Source organism: Puma concolor, chromosome C1, assembly GCF_028749965.1.
Source record: "Puma concolor isolate L17-30 chromosome C1, mPumCon1.1.hap2, whole genome shotgun sequence".
NCBI classification, from domain to species: Eukaryota; Metazoa; Chordata; class Mammalia; order Carnivora; family Felidae; genus Puma; species Puma concolor.
In genome coordinates this window covers 88,135,659-88,156,892 of record NC_141674.1, presented here as the reverse complement: position 1 = coordinate 88,156,892, position 21,234 = coordinate 88,135,659, and the positions used below count along the sequence as shown (strand labels likewise).

The window sequence follows — 21,234 nt, the reverse complement described above, 5'->3', positions numbered from 1 at the left end:
ACAGAAACATCTGGTTTACCTATTATCTATTGATTATAAAGTGTTTGGGATAATATGGATCAATGGTTTTTTTAAGTGTTTTGAAGTCTTACATCATGTGTAGGAAGGTAGGGGTAAATCTTCATCAAATGTGTGTGTGTGTGTGTGTGTGTGTGTGTGTGTGTGTGTGTGTGTATGGCAAGATTTTGCACACATTTTGTAGTATAATTTATTAATTGCAATTAGGATTAATATAATAACTATGGAATTGACCTAGATAAAACACTTAACTTCTTTGAGGATTAGTTCCATTTTCTATAAAAGTTATGGTAGATCAAAGAAGACTAATTTGGAATGCAGGGAAAAAAAATCTACTTTTCTTTTGGTTTTAATAATAGACTTCCTTGTGATCTTCATTCTTTAAGAAAAACATTCTATTAGGCTTCAGTAGAGGGTTAAAAGATTATTTTTAATTTCACTCTTTGAAACTGAGTCAGAATTATTACGTTTTCAGCTGTCTGTGAAATATGAAGTTGAAAATGTTCAGTCTTTGTCTTCAAAGAGCTTACAATTGAATATTAGAATCAACCATGTGAATAATTATATTACTGGATAAATGAAATTAAGAAATACAATCATATGGAATCATAAAACAAAGAGTGAACTCATTCTTCTAGAGAATATGAAATAATTACTAACAAAAATGATAAGAATATTGGCTACTGAACTGTATTTACAATATAAAGTAGAGTGAAAAGGCTGGTTAGGGAATGGCATGGAATGCAGGATATAAAGTTTACAAAGAGTTAGTGTATGTTTGAGTACTTTTGAAAAACAAACTTGTTAGAGTCCAAAGAAAAAAGCTCAGAATAGTTAGCTCTGCATGATGTTAAAAAAATTATTCTGACCTTTATTGAAATGGTAAAGAAGACTTTATTCAAGACTGTTGTAATGGGTCTAAGTATCAAGAGTATTGCACTCAAGGAGAGATCAAGCTTGGCTCTACATACAACAAAAACAAGGGGGATCTATAGCCAGGGAATAGGTTGTGGGAAAGGATCACTGGGTGGAAAGTTACTAAGAGGGGACATCAGGGGAAGAGGAATTCTTGCTAAACTGACCTAACAGGATTCATGTTGAAGGCCGGCCAGGAGAAGCAGATATCACAGGTGGGGAGATTTTCTCTAAACTGAATTAGCAGGATCCTTGCTAAAACTGGACTCCCAAAAGATGAACACAGAACCCTCAGATCAAGGTCTAGTCAAAAAAAGGGTTCAGAGGAGTCTGACTAAAGTTTGGTCAAGGAGAGTCTTTGTCACAGTCACGTGGCAGGGATGGCAGAAGTAGTTGAGTACAAAGGAGCAGAAGGGAATATTTGGGGTATTAGGATTGTTTTGTATCTGGATTGCAGTAGTACTTACACAACTCTATGTATTTGTTAACATTATAGAACTGCACATTAAAATGGGTGTATTTTCACGTAATTTATATACCTCAATAAACATACAGAAAGCCAAAAAAATCAAATGTATAAAATGTATAAATGTATAAATGTATCAAATGTATAAAATACTCCAAAGTATCACACATGCGCGTATGCGCACACACACATACACACACACACGCACACTCAGAACTGCTTTGCCACCCAGCAGGCGGATGACCTATTCATAATTCAGGACAGCAGAAAGATATAGAGTCTCCAAAAGGTAAACAAAGGCCCATTTTGGCCCAATTAAAGAAATGCTGATAATTAAAATATCACAATAGAGTATAACTAGTGGTTCAATGACACTTCATCATAAATATTGTAGGAGGGGATTTGAACATACAATTGGGAATCTTACTGGATAAACCAAATTTCTTCAACATCCAAGTTTCTGTAATTTGATGATTTTAATATCTTTCCATTAAAGTAAAGAAAAGGGTAAGTGTTGCTGGTTTGTCAAGTGCTCTCCAGAGGGAATCAGAAGTAAGCAAAGGACATAAGCAGGGGACAGAAAATAAAAATAAGCTTGGAGCACTCCAAAAGATCTTTCCAGTTCTATTGGTTGTAAAACATTATGCAAAGTTGGAGGCAGGGAAAAAAGGGAAAATATGAATCATTCATGTTAGTATCCTACCTCCTAAGAGGAGTGTACAAAACCTATCTTTGTATTCAGAGGAGGTTGTAAGAGTAACATCTTTTTTTTTTTTTTTTTTTTTTTTTTTTTTACCCTGGACATTTTGGCTCTTGTTTGTTTTCTGTTCTATATTTTTACTGTTTTCTTTTTATGTTATAATGGACAAAGAAGCTATGTATACACGGTAACTACATCATTCAAATGATTACAGTAACTAAGATTTGACATTTTTATGCTCAATGACTTAACCCATTAACTGAGTAATAAATATTCGTAAATGAATATGGTTATAAATTATAAGTTCAAAATATTTATCAATCAACTGCAAACAAAATAATTCAGCAGAGAATTATCAGAAGCTTTACTCTTATGATTCCTAAACACAAAGATGAACTATTGCTTATTATCTAAACTTGTGATTTTTTTTGTATCTTACCAACATTCTTTAATGCAAACAGAAGTTGACATAATCTTCTTTCTTAATTACCTTCCATTACTAGAGGCATGATACAATTCCTGAAAACTAAGCCTTCTTATCTGTTTTTCATGTAATTGTTGACATAATTGGAAATTTTTCCTTTTGAAAATCGGTGTTGATTTCCCCCATCGTTTAATTACAGTTCCCTGAATTGGATCCTCTTTTCTATTTTCAATTTTCAGTATTACACACACATACATAAAACATAAACACACATGCCTTTTAAGGAAAAAAAAAATAGTTGCATTCTTTAGAATATAGTTGAGTCAATCAGAATGCATGTATTATATGTAGAATAGCACATAGCATAGAAGAAGATATAACTTAATAATGATATTTTTATCTTGACCAAAATATATTTCCACAGTTTATGGGAAAAAGTATTATTGTCAATGAGAGCTATGGGAGGTAGCTCTTGTATTCTTACAAAGTTAAACCCTAGTTTAATCCATACTTCAGAATCATGTTATATCTACCCATAACTTAGTGGCCAAAAAAAGGAACAATAATCATAAATAAGTGTTTTCTTTTGGCATTGAAAATCCAGTGGGGATATAGTAGAAGATCATTTTTAAATAGCTTATTTAATATGGATTTAACATCTATCACATTATATTCACTATTCTCTTATGTACAGATATTAAAGTTCAGGGATTGGATTTAAATTTCTGACTGGATTTAAATCCTGATTTAATAAATCAAAATAATATCATATAATTGCCAAAAATTCTTAGTTAAAATCTAAAAGAGTTTTAAATGATTTAATGCTACTGAGTCTCTGATAAAGAATACTATCAACCAAAAAGGAATGGCTACTTAGGTCCAGTTAGCTGAAGAGCTAGGACTAGATCATCAAATTCTGATCCTTAATCTCTTTTCTTCATATTTATTCATCAAGTACTGTCAGATATATTTTCAGAATAATTATCTAAGTGTACCAGGGATGCTATTATTAAACTACTTTTACAGTTAAGAAATATGCGACTTAGAATGATTCTCTGATTTTATCTGGGTTGCACAGAAGGGACCACCTCAGAAAATCTTATGAGACATTCTTTAATTCTTAAAAAAAATGATATATTCATTACTTTGTGAAGCTTCTTATATAGCTTTCCTTCACCTTTACCTCTGTATAAATTTGAATTAGGTCCAGCTTTATACTGCCAGAAAGTAAAACTTTTCCTTACCACCTTAGATTCAGTAACTGGGGGCTTGTGAATTACATCTTTTTTTTTTTTTAAGTTTTATTTATTTTGAGATAGAGAGCACAAGTGGGAAAGGGGCAGAGAGAGAGGGAGAAAGAATCCCAAGCAGGCTCTGTACTGACAGCAGAGAGCCAGATGCAGGGCTTGAACTGTGAGATCATGACCTGAGCCAACATCCGGAGAGCTTAACCAACTGAGCCACCAAAGCACCCCTGGGGGCTTGTGAATTAAACTAACACAAGACCAATTAACAGAAGAAAAGGAACAGAGTTTTCATTAATATTTATGTGCAAGGGAGTTCACAGAAAAGAAGTGATACTCAAATAAGTGGTTAAACTGGGGATCTTATATACCTTTTTAACAAAGGGATGTGGGTTGGGCTTCAAGGGATGACAATTTGTGGAGAAGTAACTAGAAAATATATGTGGGAACTAAGGGAAGAGAGGAGCTATTTTAGTAAAGGCTGCTTATACAAATTGATCTTGGTATAAACTCATCTGAGATGATAAGATTCCCTCTCTCTCTGATACAGGATTTCTTCAAAGGGAAATTGATGCTCAGTTTTTGGGCAGAGAAAAGGCAGAGAACTCTTCAGATCAAAATATTACTCATGCCAACGTGGCATATTCGGGGATTTGAAGGTGCTTTACAGTTATCAGAGACCCAAATCCCTTCCATATATCTGCTCTTGAATTCCAGCTGCAAGGTCACGCCATGGTCCAAGATGGCTGTCAGAGCATCAGTCAGATCAGTTACAGGCTTCAGCAAGAAGGGAGAGAGGACAAACGGCTCATCACAGCTAGCTATATCCCTTCTTAAGGAGCATGCCTTGAAGCTCCACCCAACAATTTCTATTCATATCTGAAAAAGAAGTTAATCATGTGGTTATGCTGATAGATTCAGAGGAACTAGACTAGTCTAAATGACTAGAAAAGTAGTCATTTAGCTGGGTGTTTTCCTACTCTGAAGTAATATGAGGATCATTTACTTAAAAGGAAGGAAGAAAGATAAGCAATTCTGCTGCATAATTTCTATTTGCTCTTCCAGTCTACTTCACATCATTGTCTACTGTTTTTCCCCCAGGAGGCTAACTTACACAAACTGCATCATCAGAACACACTTGCCCTCTGGCTGCCAATTAAGACAAACAAGAAAATTGAAGGACAGAAGTAGTAAGTGTTATGGATATTTATTTTCCATGCTTCTTTCCTGCCAGCCTATAATTCTTTGGCAGCTGCATTCAACTTCTTGAGGCCATAGCTTCTACAAAGGCAATCTTTTCCTACAATTACAGCTGCCCTTGGACCTAGGAGTGGAGATAGTTCTCGGATTTGTTATTCTGTGAGTACTCCACCATTCCTATCTCTGTCCACACATTCACGAATAGACCTGTATTGGTTTGCTTGGGCTGCCAGAACAAGTACCAGAGACTGAATGGCTTAAACAACAGAAATCTATTTGCTCACAATTCGAAAGGCTAGAACTATGAAATCAAAGTGTTGGCAGTGTTTCTTTATTCTGAGGTTTCTCTCTTTGGCTCCTAGATGGACGTCTTCTCCCTATATCTTCTCATGGTCTTCCAACAGTGCCCATGTTTCCTCTTCTAAGGACACCAGTCACATTGGATTAAGGCCTACTCTTATGACCTCATTTTAACTTTATTACCTCTTTAAAATCCCAATCTCCAGATACAGACACATTCTGAAGTACTAGGGCTTTACCATGGGAATTTCTGGGCAGGGGAGGTACACAATAACAGCCCATAGCAAGTCCCTTCAATAACATTTCTTTAATTACTCTTTGTGAGTCCATTTGTCCTCTCTGGGAGGCTAACAATCTTTGTATCTCTGTCTTAGTCTCCATAGTATTTATGGCAGTGTTTCCCAAACTTTAATGTGCATGCATACTACTTGGGCATTTTGGTAAGAATGCATTGGGATTCAGTAAGGAGGAGGAGTATTGCTATTTTGCATGCTTCCAAATGATGTCAGTATAATGCACCACATCTTGAGTTGCAGAGTGCGCGCGCTCTCTCTCTCTCTCTCTCTCTCTCTCTCTCTCTCTCTATATATATATATATATATATATTACCCAGTTGTTGGCATGAATAATCATTCCACTCAGCTGGTCCTGTCTTACCTTGGACTTAGTGAGGCTAATTGATGGTTTTGTTTCATTTTGTTTTGTTTTTATCTGGGTTCCCTCCAAACATCTTGACATGAGGATTCATACATCTTCACATAATAGAATAGTGTGCTCTAACTTACTGGAAGTGTGAGTTCTGGCTTTCTAGTTCAATATAACATAGATAATGTTTATTGTAACTTGTTTATTAATGTCTCCCCAGAGTAACATTTTAATGAACTTTCACTTCCATTCTTCAAAGTTGTTTGAACTAAAATACATTCTAAGTAGTATTATAAAACAAAGATTAAACATAAAAATAAAACATCATAAAATCTTTATAAATTAAATATATTGGCATTTCTTAGTCTCTTCTTCTTTTATAATAGCTCATTAGCACAAAAGTAAAAGTATTTTAATTTAGACTTAGGAGTTACTACCAGTCACTCCTCTGGGAGTCAAGCATTACTGGTTTTCTCAGGAACTTAACATTTTTAATCTTAAATAATAATGTAGAAGAGGGATAATGCTGGCAGTATTAAATTATACACATAATGGTAGTTTTTTAAATAACCATTACCTTATAAAACTAATAAATATCAACATGTTAACTGAATAAATGGATAAATAAGGGATTGGTGGAGTAAATGAGCTATATATTTACAAGGTATCTAAAAATAAAGATGAACAGTATGGATGAAACACCTAATTGCAATGTTAAATGTACTAAGAGCTTTTTTGGAGAGTTTATATTTAATTGTAGGAAATAAGGTCATTAGAGTTTTAGGTTTTTGACACATACTTTCTAAGAGGGCCTCTTTCCTCAGGCCACATGAGCTTGTACTGAAAATATGGACAACAAAATGGTAAAAATATAGTAAATCTAGCTTCAGACAACAGCTCTTGTCCACCTCAGGAGAAGGAAGCTCACGTGTTTATGCTGCTCATGAGAATCAGAAGCAGAGCATCTGCCAATCCCCTCCATTATTTGTTTCCTTCAGACAAATACTTGTCACAGGCTTGATACATTCCATATTGACATTGTCTCATAGTTTTACTGTCGCCATTTTGAAGTGCAGGAATAGCACTATTACCAGGCAAGTCTGCCTTAGGCTCTGTGTGAATGAAGATACTTATGATGTAAGAAAAACAAGAGGACAAAAAGAAGATAAAGCCAGGGGGCAAGATCACTATACAAATATACACTGTCACATCCTTCACACTAGCCAGAGGTAAGTCACAAATTACATCACCTGAAAAAAATGAAACAAAGTCAGCTATTTTAATCAGATTAATTCAGCCATAAAATTCACCATTTATTCTATATAAGAATATTTTTCAGGTCCTGAAAACACCCGAGGAAAATCCCCTCAGGAGTTTCCTAGAATATGGCACCATGAAATGTGGTGAATAGCATTACTGTCTGCCCGTAGACATTATTCAATGAATGTGTATTGGTTTATAGCACTGATTTGCTAAAACGTGTAGAGTAAATATAACAACATAGTTGTTATAGTTCCTTACTATAGGCTAAATAGATATTGTCATAGTTGTATAAAACTAATTTAACAAAGGAATAAAACATTTAGATTTGAAATCTTTAGTGCTCTGACTTATCTGAAGTTTAAAACTTAAAACATTTAGAGAATAAATGTGTTGCATCTCTTTTAGTAAAATGTACTTACTATCTCATTACTGTGGGCTGAGGAAATGGTTTCACAATTGCTGATATTTTTCTTGATGAGAGAAGCAGCTATTGAATCACTGGTCTTAGGTGACAAATGTACTTCAAAAACAAAGTTAGTAGACTTCTCTAACTGTGGGAGGAAAGACCGGTCCTGACAATTTTTATTCAGGGTTCACTTACTATGAAAGACAATGTCTTACGTACTGAGGGGGAATATGAATATGAATGAGCTATATCTACAGCTCAAAAAATAAGGTAAAAATTTAGTAGACATGATGAATAATTTGTTCCTCTAAACCCAAAAGTTTATCTCAAGTCAGGTTGCATGGAGTCTATAAAATTATTATGTACACATAACCAATTGTACTCACTCCTCTACATAGGTTACAGTCAAAGTGAGAAAGTGGTCCCAGACACTCCAGGAAATAGTATTCTAATAATTTCAATGACCCAAAAGGAAGTGTTCATGTAACAAACAATAGATGGTCAATTTCTCTACAGAATTAAGTTTAGACGATCTGTGGAAAACACTTGAATTCTTGCACCTGTCAATACAATTAGGAAGAGATGCATCCTTCATCTCACTTTTACTTGTAATATACTGATATTTGCTCATATATTCAGCTACTTAAAAAAATCTGTTTAATGTTTATTAATCTTTGAGAGAGAGAGAGAGAGAGAGAAAGAGAGAGAGACAGAGACAGAGAGAGAGAGAGGTGGGGGGAGGGGCAGAGAGAGAGGGACACACAGAATCCAAAGCAGCCTCCAGGCTCTGAGCTGTCAGCACAAGAGCCCGATACAGAGCTGGAACCCACTGACCATGGGATCATGACTTGAGCCAAAGTCAGATGCTTAACTGACTGAGCCACCCAGGTGCCCCTATTCAGCTACTTTTAAAAAAAAATTAAATGATTCTATATTCCACTAGAAAGTTCAGAGAGCCCTAGGAGAGCTATTGAGTGAAAACATTTGAAGTAGTAGTATTGAAATAGTTTTAAGAAGATGTAAACATTACTTAGTAACAATTTCTCTTAAGAAATGCAGACCTTTACAAACTAATATTATTGGTTAGGAAAATGGGCAATGTCTATATGGGACACATGATCTAGAGCAACCTTATTGATGTTCTTTTAAGTAATTTGGGTATTTAAATATAAAGCTGATTTCTTAGCTACTTCATACCCGTAGCTGAATTATGGTAGAAGGTTTCACTAAAAGGTTAGAGCACTAAACACAAAGTTACTCCCAGTGCTAAATGGAAAAGGGACTAAATCACAGTGAAACAATTATAACAGGTGGTATGCAAGTAACGTAATAGTTAAGATTAACAGTAAGATAAAGCCAAAGAAAAATCTGTACACAAATAAATATGAGATTACTGAAATCAGGGACATTCTGAGAAAGTTAATAAGGAAATTTAGGGCCATTCTTTAAAAAAGATTATACTGAAATAAAATTGTGTAAAAAAGAATTGAAATATAGTTGAGAACTTTCCATTTTATTTTTTTTTAAATTTTTTTTCAACGTTTTTTATTTATTTTTGGGACAGAGAGAGACAGAGCATGAACGGGGGAGGGGCAGAGAGAGAGGGAGACACAGAATCGGAAACAGGCTCCAGGCTCTGAGCCATCAGCCCAGAGCCTGACGCGGGGCTCAAACTCACGGACCGCGAGATCGTGACCTGGCTGAAGTCGGACGCTTAACCGACTGCGCCACCCAGGCGCCCCAGAGAACTTTCCATTTTAAATGTTTGCCTTCATAGGGTGATAGTGTCTTAGTTAAATACCAGGCCCTTTCAAAAGAAAATAAGATAAGTATATTCCTGGGACCTAATCATACCATTTTAATGAATTAGTTACAAAGAATTTTGGAATCTGTCCCTTGTTTGAAAAAAAAAAAAATGGATCAATATTTTTTATGAAAAAAGTAAAAGTAGTTGTTTTTAAGAGGTATTTTAAAATTTCAGATATTTTTTATTTCTTCAAATTTACTTATCAGGAGTGACTGAAATAAAAAATATAATTGAGAGTCATCATCATAGAAATAGCTTTAAGAGAAAACCGGTCAGATGAATATTATTGCTCCCCATTTTCAACCAGTAAATAGTTGCCACTGACAGATAGCCAATAGTCTGTCAAGAATGCTCTAGGTATGTTACATAATACAACATGCCTGTTCACAGGGGGAAAAACTCGGAATTAACTTCCGTGAACTTGATTTCATCATACAAGTTAGGCACCAAAGCACCACCCATGCCTCTGAGGACACTGGACCATACACCCTCAAAAAAAGCTTCAGCTCCTTCACTGCAAGAAATATCCCACCAGCAGTCAAGCCTGCCTGTGTACACGATGTCACCTCCTTTGTGCCCTGACTGCACCATAATATGGCAGTGAATAGTGTCAGATGGACAAGAAATCAACCCGGCATCCATTGTGATGGATTGTATTATCATCCAGCTGATGAAGATGTGAATATCTTTGGGATTTGGAAGTGTTCCCTTTGCAGTGTCCTAGACACTGAAGTAGGCAGCTTGGTAGGTAATACCCTGCACAGATACGTTAAAATCTAGTACGGGCCCCTCATCCCACCAGATTTGTAGTCCTTAACCTGGCAGTCACTGAGGCCTCGGGATTTCTTTTCAGCTCCAGCTTTGCCCACATCAACTGTTAGATGGGTATAGACAAAATCAAGAGGATACACAAAACACAAGGATGGGTCTGCAGCAGCACCACTTGATGCCAGATTCCTTGCAAAGTAGTGCCAAAACTGGGTTCTCTTGTCCACACCACCCAGGAAGCTCTGTTTGTATGTATCTTTGAAGGCAAAGTTGAGAGCCTGGGTGGGGAAGTATTTGATGCCATTGGGCAGGTTACCACGCTGGAAGCACAGGACTCCCTGCTCCATGGGGATATGAGCCACGCAGTTTATAATGCTCTTGTACTGCTTATCTGCAGTGATTTGCCTGTGGGCACTGTGCACTTGCAGCAGCAGCTTGACCCAATGGATGGGCTCTACTATGTCTTGGAGGTCTACTGCGGCCACTCCACCCTCTAGGAAGTCCTTGGTGAAGGACATAGAGCCATCTGTCATGTTGAAAGGAAAGAGGAGGCAGGTGACTACAGTAGGAACTGGCTGGAACTTTAGGAAGCATATTTTAATATTTAAGGAGTCATTATCAAATGACTCCATATGGCAAATTAATATGCTTTGTTGGCTTGCAATTTTTAAAGCCATTTAAAAAATATTGACATAAAATGAATTGCACATATTTAAAGTTTAGGAGCCCTTTTTTAGATTCTTTGTGATTATCTGTATAGACAATCATATCTTTTGCCTATCATATCTTCTGCAAATAGATGTAGTTTTACTTCTTCTCTTTTTCTAATTTATATGCTCTTTATTTTCCTTTTTCCTTTTGCCTTACTGAAAATCTATCTCATTAGCAAACCAACATAACATTGAATATGAGTAGGGGGAGGAGATACCCTTGCCTTATTCTTGATCTGAGGCAGAAAGTAGTCTCTCACTATTAAATATGATATTAGCTGGAGGATTTGTTGATGTTCTTTATGAGATTAAGGAAGTACCCTGCTTCTAGTTTGTTGAGAGCCTTTATCAGGAACAGATGTCTGAGTTTTCCAAATGCTTTTTTCTTCATCTGTTGCTACAATAATTTTTTTTTTCTTATTTGGTTGCTCTGTTAACATGGTAAAAAAAAAACAAAACATTTTTTTTTCAATATTGAACAAGCCTTGCATTCCTGGGATGAATCTCACTTGGTTGTGATGTAGGGCTGGGTTTGTTGTTGTTTTGGTTATCCTCAGTGCATCGGAGTCTAGATTCCATTAGTGATATTTTTTGTTTGTCTCTCCACTTAGTTTTGAATTTTCCTTTGCACTTCCCCCTAGAGAAAGCCTGTGTCTTGCAGTTCTCACAGGTGTCCCCCACTGTTAGTTGTACTGGATGAATGTCAGCTTGTTGATAGGGAGTTGGTAGGGGTGTTTGATGCTCTGATAAGCCTTAGTCTTAAGCAGACACTATGAACATTGATCTCAGGCATGTGCCCTTTTTAAGTATCCGATCTCTTCTCCAGATGCAAAGCTAGGGCTAGCACATTCTCTAGCTCCTTATCAAAGTAGAAACATTTTTTAAAATTCCTTGTTTCCCTCATTAACTGCAGTGCTTCTCCACTAGTGCCCTTAGTTTACAATTTTGAGGCCCTAACTCCTGAAGATTAAAAATTTTGGGATGCATCTCAGATGGGAATGACAGCCACCAGTTCCCACCTTCAGTTGCAATGAATTTCCACTCTGCACCTGGTCTACGAATTTGGTTGTCTTCCTAATCACAAAATCCTCTGCAGAAAAACCTTTTATTTCAATGGAGATAGAGAGAGAGAGGGTCTGGGTAGAGTTTTGGCAGTAGCTATCATTCTGCAACCCCAGCAAGAACCATGAAGGAAGTTGTTTTTTGGTTTTGTTGGTTTGTTTCAGATTTCTCCCTGATATTCCCCAAGCACCTGGTGGGGTTCCTAGAGAAAACACTCTGCAAAGACATAACTATCCTATGTCTGTGACTCTTGGGGAATTTCTTTCACACTAACCCTACTCAGCCTTTTTCAATTAACTAAAAATGTCTAGCTTAATATTTTTACTGACTTATATGGCATTGGGGGCATCTTGTATTCTTTGTGGTTTTGATTTGTAGTTCCCTGATGATGAGTGAAGTTGAGCATCTTTTCATGTATCTGTTAGCCATCTGGATGTCTTTGGAAAAGTGTCTATTCTTGTCGTCTGCCCATGTATTAACTGGGTTGTTTGATTTTTGGGTATTGAGTTTGAAAAGTCCTTTATGGATTTTGGATACTAACCCTTTATCAGATATGTTGTTTGTAGGGATGCAAACTGGTACAATCACACTAGAGAAGAGTATGGAGGCTCCTCAAAAAAACTAAAAATAGCACTACCCTATGATCTAGCAATTTTACTATTAAGTATTTACCCAAAGGATACTGAAATACAGATTAGAAGAGGTACATAAACCCCCAATGTTTATAGAAGCATTATCAACAATAGCCAAACTGGAGAGTCCAAATGTGCATCAACTGATGAATGGATAAGAAGATATGGCATATACATACAATGTAATGTTAATCAGCCCTTAAAAAAGAATGAAAACTTGCTGTTTGCAATGGCATGGATGGAGATAGAATGTATTATGCTAAGGGAAATAAGTCAATCAGAGAAAGAAAAATATCATATGATTTCACTCATATGTGGAACTTAAGAAAGAAAACAGATGAACATAGGGGAATGAGGAGGAAATCAGAAGAAAGGGAAAGAAACCACAGGAGACTCTTAATAATAGAGAAAAAACTGAGGGTTGATGGAGGGAGGTGTGTGGGAGGTGGGCCAGATGGGTGATGGGTATTAAGGAGGGGACTTGTTATGATGAGCTCTGGGTGTTGTATGTAAGTGATGAATCACTGAATTCTACTTTTGAAACCAATATTGCACTGTATATTAACTAAAATTTAAATAATTTTTAAAAAGCAGATGGAAAATGATAATAATTTGAAAATAAGTCCTCATACACTCATATTATTTCAATAGAACAGGTATTCTTTTCTTGCTCTAAACATTAATCAAAATTATTTACTAAGAAAATGTCCCAGTTCTCTATGAAAATTCTTGTTGACTAAATTGCTAGGCAGAAACTATAGCTCCATGATCTATATCATGTTACAGATAAATAATAAGATAATTGCATTTAACCTGTATATTTGTCTAGCTAAAACTTTTACATCAATTCATATTTGCAATTAAATGTGAAAGGTAGGGGTCAGACATATGAATGAGAAAGAAAGCAAACTGAGAAGTATGGTTGATAATTAGAGCACCAAGAGGAAACCTGGGGAGGTCAGACCAATAGGATATAAACTTTGGGATTAGACAGATCTGTCTGAATTTGAATTCTGACTCAGACATTTAATGAGTAATTTGCAATCAATTACTTAACATTTAAGGCCAAGCTTCCCCATCTACAAAAGGAGAATATACTCATCCAACTGGATATTCTGAAGGTTAATATAGAGTAGATATAAAAATATAGGCAATAAACACTTAATTTCATGGATTAGACATGAAATAAATTATAGTAACAAGACTTTCAAAGATTGACAGGTCATCCGGAGAGACAGAGACATTATGATACAAATCAACAGAAAATATCAGATCAATACAATGGGACAAAGCACAATGACTCAAACTGAATTTACAAAATATTACAATGTCTTATCACAGGGCAGGGAAAAAAGGCATGGGACACTCTGAACAGTAAAACCTTGTAAATTATTTTGAGTGAGAGATTGTCATTTGAAACCATAACTACATGTGTATAGTTTTAACTGTAGATAAAATAGAAACATATGTAGCTTTGCATATTTATTTAGTAATACCAATATCTATATATTGCTTACTGTGTCCCATGTGCTTTTTAAAGATTTTACTTTCATAAACTCATTTAAACTCCTCTCTCTTAAATACAAACCAGTAAGGTAAAGATAAACACAATCCTCATTTTATGGCCAAACAACTTGAAGCATAGAATAGTGTCTTACTCAAGGTCAACAGAAAATAAATGATTGACCAGAATTTGAAACCAGGGACTACAATTAATGGCCAACCTCCTTCCTTACCACTGGTGGAGACATACCAACAAATTAATTATATCCATATTTCTTTTTTCAATCATTCTTAGCAGTGAGCAAAAACCTCTGTCATTACATGAACCATCGTTGATTCCCCCTGAAATATCCAATCATTCTTCCTAACATGGAATAGTGAAATTTTAAAATGCATTAAATTTTAAAATGAAGTCTTTCTAATGACTATGCAAGTAGCATCATACAATTCTACTTTAAATTTTTTTTTTTCCAACGTTTATTTATTTTTGGGACAGAGAGAGACAGAGCATGAACGGGGGAGGGGCAGAGAGAGAGGGAGACACAGAATCGGAAACAGGCTCCAGGCTCTGAGCCATCAGCCCAGAGCCTGACGCGGGGCTCGAACTCACGGACCGCGAGATCGTGACCTGGCTGAAGTCGGACGCTTAACCGACTGCGCCACCCAGGCGCCCCTACAATTCTACTTTAATGATATAATAACTATGAGAAAATCCTATAAAAAGGATAAATTTCATTTATCTGTATGAATTTTTCTATTTTTAATGAAGGTGACACTTTCTATGCTATTGTCCAAATTCAGAGACAATCCTTTTCATGATTAAATAATTTTATCCACCTAATCAATTGACTAATATTTGTACGACCTTTGATTGTGTGGTACACTTTGACTTTTCTAGCACTGCTGTCTTATAAATTTATAAGTTTAAAATTTTCATGTTTTCCTACAAAGAATCTATACTCTTTAAGGAAAAAGACTGCATTTTATCTAATTTTCTCCATCACAGTGCTATTCATGAAACAAGAAATCAAAATGGTTTCAAATAAAGCAGGTAACATGGTTTGAAAATACTCATAGTGACAAGCACAGATTCCCATATTATATTACCTGAATCTTCAACTTAGTTACCTCTTATGATATTTTCCTTACATATTCTTACTCTATATTCATCCTGCAATCTCTGTCCTTTCTCTGTGGTTTTGTGACAATAAAGGGGGCATGATAGTGAGCTCCCTTTAAAATCATCCTTATGTAGAAATTTTTAAGGAAAGTTGAGTGTCCCACCAGAGTTAAAGTCTTTCCACATAGGTATGTGAGAATGACTAAAATTCATACTTTATTTATCCATTCATGCCTTAGGATATGTTAAATACTAGGTTAAAAGGCAAATTCATTAATTAGAAAGGCAGCACACATTAAATCATTTTCACCCATTAGTGTTTTATTATAAATTGGGATATGTAATTAGCAGGCCACTAACCTAATGAGGCTTTGAAAATATTAAACAAATTAGTAGTGACATTTAGCAGTAAGAAATCAGCAGGGCAAGGTGCAGAGTATTAGCTTCATTTGAAATGTTTAGGATTCAGGCTTCAGTAACAGCACGGTGGAAAACTGAGAAGGAATACGGGGTTTCTGGTTGCCTTTTGATTAGAGGTTCTCTAACTGGTCCACACTAGAACTACCTGGGGAGCTTTTAAACAATACAGAGGTGTGCCCTTCTTCTGGACCAGGTACTGACTGATCCTGTGTAAGTTGGGCCAAACAGCCTTATGCGTTCAAGTCTTTCCCAGTAGGTTGTAATGTGCAGACAGAGCTGGGAATCACTCCCTCAGCTGGAGATTTACCATAAGGAATCAAAAAAGGTTTAAACAAAACACCTTTACTAACTTTGCAGTTTTCATCTAGGATCTGCCCTAGGGAAGGTCACTACAATTTCTTTCCCTTGAAATGTCCTATGCTATTTCTTTTTTCATTTATTTGGCTGGGACAAAACAGAGATTATTTGATTTAAGACTGGCATATGATATGCCCCAGTAGTTAAAACTGGTTATTTGGTTAAGTTCTATTTAGGCCAAATAATTGTTTTTTAAACCTCTTAATTTAAAACTTGTAGACAGTCATTCTGCTAATAACAATCATACCCTTAGTAACTGAAAAGTAATGAATATTTTCCCAGTTTGCAATCTTTAATAAGTATTTACACATATCATGTTAGATTGGATATGGTGTTCTATTCAATCAGATAAAGTACAATAAATGTTTTAAGAAATATATTTAGAATTCTGTATTATGTAGAATTTTTTGTTATTTAGTTTTTATTTTTAGATGAGAAAACAAAGTACAACAAAGAATATAAAAAAATATAATCTAGAATCATCACAATGAATTACCATGACTAATACCATTCTGCCGCAAGTAACCAAGAAAGCGATAGTAATATATGTCTTAAGTCTGGATATGAAAATATATGGTGTATATATATATATATATATATATAGCTTGAAAATTAGAAACAGAAAGCTTCATATGTCATAAATTCTCATTACAACCACATATATAAACAGATACAGGAAAACAGTCTGGAAATAAGGAATGTGTGAAAAGTAAAGATAACAGAGCTCGCTGTTCATCTGTTCCTCATTGTTATCTTATTTCCTGGCATCCTTTAAAGGTAGAATATTAATGAATTCTATAATCAATTTATCAAGATCATGTGGCCATATACAGTGCTTATTTATCTTTGAAGCTTAGTTTTCCAAATAAGTTTTGGACTCCAGTAAACATAAGCATATTTCAGCATAAGGGAGAATTCCACAGCCTGGGAATGTGGCTTTATTTGAACTTCAGAAGTGATGGGCACATTTCTCCAGTACACAGGAGAAATGTGCCTGACACTTTTATTTGATCACAAATAACAGTATCTGAACAGCTTCCTTAAATCCAGTCTTAAGGTAGTTTTCACACAGCAGATGCCATTTAGAAGATTACAGAATTTAATATATCTTTTACTAAATCTCCCCCATTTTTCTTTGAAATTTACTTGACCCTAGCTACAATAATGTCAAACATTCTACCCCAGTGCTGTTCAATACATGTAATGTGAACTACATGCAGACTTTTAAATTTTCCAGTAGCCAAAATAAGTAAAAAGAAAAAAATAAAATTGCTTTCAGTAATTATCTTTTAACCATTTATCCAAAATATTATCATTTCAGTATGTAATCTATATAAAAAATGAGTAATGGCCTATGTTATATTCTGTTTTTCATACCAAGTCTATAGAATCCAGTGTACATTTTACACTTGTAGCATGTTATAAATCAAATTGGCCGATTTCAAGTGCTCAATAGCCACATGTACTAGTTAGTAGCTTCCTTATTGTTCAGTGTAGCTCTAATTTCCTTAGTAGTCCATAATGTAAACTGAACACAGAGTATCATAAAAATGAGTTTGCAAATCTTATTACTTACACAGTAATATTTCATCCAGTTTTCTTCAGAGCACTCAATTAAAATTCTCTTATGTGTGAGTCCCTTTAGATTAATATAACTCTTGTGATCTTAAAATACCTGGGCATTGATTGCTTAAATAAAACATAAAAAATATAGATAGATGGATATGTAGATAGAAAAGTAGCCACTGGATATCTATCAACCAACAGATGATGTAAAATGTACATTTACAAAAAAACTTACAAGTTGACTTTTAACCTAATTTGTACAATGCCCAGAACAGCAACATGGAATATATGTGCTCTAATGATGATGAAGCTGATCATGATGGGGAGTGATTATAATTTTGTAAACAGCGAATTAATGTGTCCTCACTAAGAGATATAACATTCTTATAGAACACAAAGAGGGTACTCTAACACTACTTCCCCTCTCTCCAGTGACATATGAGTATCTCCTGTTGACCTAAATACACTGCAGAGGGAAGGAACCAAAATCATGATATTAAAACTGCTTTTAGAAGCCCTTACATTCTGATTCTCTGTATTTCATAATAAGTAGTTCTGCTAACACATGTCAACATCTAGTCAAATACTGTTGTGTATTGTAACCACTTTAAAATTTAGTGGTTATACCATTAATGAGAACATTTCTCATTTTCATGTGTATTCCCTCACCCATGGAATGTTGTTCACACCTAAAGGACTGGGATAATGTATTTTCATGTGCTGTATCTATAGAATATTGAACAACTACGGACCTACAGTATACCTATAATTTTCCCCTAAGGGCATTTGATTATATCCTATTTCCCTCTTAATCTGCACGCAGAACTGAATCGTTGACAGACTGGTGAGATACTCTCATAGGAGAACAAAAACAATTTACAGTTCAGCCGCAGGCCTACAGAATAAAATCAGATATCCTAGATAAAAGATGTAACCAAGGGCAATTCTGTAACAATCATTTAAATATGTTTTGTTCTAATACTTCTGGAGAAGCTATAAGCATATTTTGTTGAAAGCAAATCTGTTGAGATCCCAAAAGTAATATAATTTTTGCAGACATCCCTGGGAGAAAAATGACTAATTGTTGAAAGATAATTCATCATATTTAACTCAGAGATGGGACATTATTTCACTTTGTGTATGTATTCTTACATTCTAAAATATTTTTATTAATATCACTCCATATAGAAATAAAATCCACATGTCCACTCATGACTTAAAAAAACTTTCAGAATTATATTTCTCCTGTTTGTAATAGTAACATTATTAAAACATATCACTCAATACTTTCAAACTACTATGACAAAGTATTTTCTTACTACTAATAATAGTGACTAGCATTTTTAACTCTAAATTACAGTCCTCGTCAGGGTAATACTTATTGAATGTAGATGCACAGCATCTACTACTAAATGCCAAGTAATAGGCTTGGAATTATAATAAAATAAATAGCAGAATAAAGCTTATGCTCTCAGGACGTTAAAAGACAAATACAGGGAAAGATCATTTTAATAAAATTCATAAAACAACTACCACTTTTGAGCCCTTACCACCTAACAGACACTACGTATTATACAGATGATATATGTTAAATTCTCTAAGACTACCATGGAATAGGTGATTAATTTAGCTCCCTTTTAGGAAGTTCTGTACTGATACGAAAAATGAAAAATGAATCTTAAATGATGACATTTCCCGGAAGGAAGGAGGGATTGGGCATTCCAAAAATCTTTCCTTAAAGCCACAGAAGCTTGTTTAGGATTGAGAATGTGTCTAATGTGGCTAAAGGATGTGGTATACAAGAACACAATTTTGATAGCAATAATGGATGGACCAGGACGGTGGGATAAAAAGCTATCACTCAGATGGCAATAAGTTACATACAGTAGACTAAGTCAGTAATAGACAGAAAGAGAACATGTAAAAGAAGAGCAAGAAGAGGCATGGGGATGATAAAATGAGTTTACTATCGGACATGCTGAATGTCAGATTGCTTCAAGATATTCCCATGAAGATGCATAGAAGCCAGCTGGAAATAGAAATTTGTATATTATGGGGAGATGGGATTTGGAGATCTGATTTGGAAATCATCAGCATGCAGGACTGATTGAAATGGCTCCGTGATATAACGGGGAGGGTTACAAGATGCCCAAATTATTCACAAGTTTGTAACTAGGCTATGGAAAAATTCAGTATAACATTTTTGTTTAGACTTTGAGTTGAAGGTACATTAAAAAATGAGTAATAAAAATGTGAAATAGAGGTTTATACTCTGTAATAATGTTCCTGAACTTAGAAATTTAAAGAGGGGCACCTGGGGGCTCAGTCAGTTAAGCAACTGACTAAGGCTTAGGTCATGATCTCACCATTCATGATTCGAGACCCATGTTGGACTCTGCTGACAGCTCAGAGCCTGAAAGCTGCTTGGGAGTCTGTGTCTCCGTCTCTGCTTGCTCTCACTGTCTCTCTCTCTCTCAAAAGTAAATAAACATTAAAAAAAATTAAAGTGTAGAGGGGGAAAAATAATGACTTCATCAATATAAGCATAAAAATCTTACCAACTTATAAAGAAGGGTTTATGTAACTAGTAATATATCTTCTGGGATATCCAAAATAAGTTTTAAGTGACAAAATTCTCAGTTGTTTCATATGCAAATTTTAAGAAATATTACATAAATAAGGCACACCTAAAATCTAAGAAACAGGTCTTTGTAAAGTATATAATCTCCCAATTGTTGCTACACAAAACAAACAATAACAAAGTGGCCTTCTAATACTTTTTCTATAATGACAGAAATGTTATCCCCTCCCATCCTGCTTCCCCACTAGTAAATTATAATTAGGTGTTTCCTGAAAATGCAGTTGTGCAATGCAGTCTTAATATTTGCCATAAGTCTAATAATATATTGTAAGAGAGGAAAACTTTTTCCTTCCTCCATTTTCTGGGTTCTTTGCCAGATTAACAAAAAAAACAAATTTAATTTGCTATGTACAGGAGCCCATAAAAATATGAGACTGAAAGAAATGACCAAAGCAGGTAGCTTTTATACTTTTTTGACAAAGAAACAATAAATTTGTGAAGAATTAACAAGATAAAGAAGTTTGGGTTTGGGGTAGTAATTAGTGAAGAAGTAACAAGCTTTGTTCATACAAGTTTCTAGTCCCTGAATTTCCTCTCCCTGGTGACAAGGATGCCTTCTACCTTTTTGGTACAAGGAGGGTAACTTTCACATGAGAGATTTATATCCTGTTTTCAGAGTGACATAGAGGGGGTCAGACTGTCCTTCTTAAAACTGGCTATTTCTTAACTTTAATTCAAAATAATCAGTATGTCAAAGTGGTATATTTTGCTTCCCTTAAAGACATAACTCCAGCAGTTGCTAGTTACTAAATGTTATATTTCTTTATGTTTTTTCCCCCTAAGGTAAACTCTCCTTTCTGGAGTTTGTGTAGGAACATGGTTTGTCACAAAGTCAAGAGAAAGTTTAAAATTAATTATCATAACTACTCATCTCCCAACCTATTGCAAATAGAGGGTTTTTACTAAACATCTATTGCTACTTTCTTTTGATGTGATGGAATTATGATGTACAACCCAGAATACCATGCATAATCATAATAAAAAGGGTAATATTGTGATTTATAATAAGAAATATATAATCAGTCTTCCATTGTTCCAGCACAAAGATCCTAAAACCCTTGGAATTC

At 35.0% G+C, this 21,234-nt stretch overlaps 1 pseudogene; it reads right to left on the bottom strand.

Moving 5' to 3' along the window:
• Nucleotides 1-9,772: 9,772 nt before the first annotated feature.
• LOC112864596 (ADP/ATP translocase 2 pseudogene) lies at nucleotides 9,773-10,689 on the bottom strand (annotated as a pseudogene).
• Between the last annotated feature and the right edge of the window lie 10,545 nt (nucleotides 10,690-21,234).